General features: G+C 46.9%; 1 non-coding gene across 1 annotated transcript; it reads left to right on the top strand.

The window, feature by feature from the left end:
* Positions 1-225: 225 nt before the first annotated feature.
* Positions 226-300, top strand: Trnat-cgu (transfer RNA threonine (anticodon CGU)). The gene has a single exon. It is a non-coding gene; the product is annotated as a tRNA-Thr (tRNA).
* Positions 301-1,589: the final 1,289 nt, after the last annotated feature.

The raw sequence follows: 1,589 nt of genomic DNA, 5'->3' as shown, positions 1-1,589 counted from the left end.
TGTTCTTCATATAGTTAAGGCTAACCGGCCACTGACCTTCTTCTTCTGTGCTGGATGCACACGGATTGCCCGAACTCTTACGGGACTCGGTAAGATTGTCTGCCGCGTGTAATGAGTGTAATGGGCAGGGCCACTACGAATGTAGTGTGTGGACGTTAAATTTGGAATGTGGGTCTCACGGGGAGCGCGCAAGGGATAAATCCCTGCAGTCGCCCTATCCTTTGTGCCCTCGGTGGCTCAGATGGCTAGAGCGTCTGCCACGTAAGCAGGAGATCCCGGGTTCGCGTCCCGGCCGGGGCACACATTTTCAAATGTTCTCGTTGATCATGGAATGAAGGCTTTCACGGCACGAGTTGTCATCACTTTACGCTTACAGGCTGAGATGCCGTGCTCCATTAGAATCTTTCTGCAGATAACGATCAGTGTGTGTGTGTCTATTCTGAAAACCTTATTACCCAATGATCCGTCCTCTAACCACCACCCAAGACATGAAAAGAGGGTGATTAAAACATCAATAGACACGGCGCACAAAGTATGTGAACCAGCTTACTTAGACGATGAGACTGAACACCTTAGAGTGACCTTCAAGAAGAATGGGTGTTCCAACGGAGAGATAGATCGTGCACTGCGCCCTAGACTGACAACGAAGACGGACTAGCATCGACACCAAACCAAGGGGAAAGTGTTCTTACCATTCGTCAGTAAGGTCAATGATCACACTGGAAAAATTTTAAGCAAGTACGATGTGGAAACTGTTTTCAGACCCACCACGAAAATAAAAGAATATTTAAAATCCGCAAAACATAAATGACATCCTCTAGCTACACCAGGTGTCTATAAAACTCTGTGCAGTTGTGGAAAGGTCTATATAGGCACAACAAAAAGAAGCGTCAACACCCGTCTCGGTGAACAAAAAAGGAACTGCTGCCTCGGACGTATTGATAAATCGGCTGTAGCGGAACATGTGTTTCAGGAAGGTGATCATGAAATAAAGTTTACTGAGACGGCCGTCATAGCAAACACGTCGCATTATTATGCGCGAATGTACAGAGAGGCCATTGAGATTGCCAAACACTGCAATAATTTTAATAGAAAAGATGAAGGCATTAAGCAGGATAAGGTATTGATGTAAACATTGCAGCAACAGCGTGACAGTCGATTAATTTCAATTGAGAAAGTTGGCAGTATCGGAGATCATAGCACAGCCGACGTCACGTGATTGACAGCGACGCCCTCTGGATGGCTTGTATATACGGCACTCACTCGTGCTCTCGTTGCAGTGCGCCGATTGTCCTCGGAGGATGGCTTCCGCAGTCGAAGGCGAAACGTCAGGGGAGAATCTTATGCATGGACCACGGCATCTCAGCCCGGAAGTGTTAAGTGATGTCCTCGTTGATGTGTATGGACGCCTGTCGACAGCTTAGGGTCTTGATTTCATTATCATTTCATTCAGAAAATATCGTAGCTGTGAAACCTAGTCAGTCCCGTGTCAGGTCACCATGTCTGTAGCTTCGGGGCTTTTGGTGGAAGTAGCTGTAGCAGTTTAACAATGTAGCTCCTACTGACAATGTTCCCTAAGAGGTCACTCA

The sequence above is a fragment of the Schistocerca cancellata genome, chromosome 1 (genome assembly GCF_023864275.1).
Source record: "Schistocerca cancellata isolate TAMUIC-IGC-003103 chromosome 1, iqSchCanc2.1, whole genome shotgun sequence".
Classification (NCBI taxonomy): domain Eukaryota; kingdom Metazoa; phylum Arthropoda; class Insecta; order Orthoptera; family Acrididae; genus Schistocerca; species Schistocerca cancellata.
Note: the sequence above shows the minus strand (reverse complement) of the source record. Positions and strands in the feature narration are given on the sequence as shown.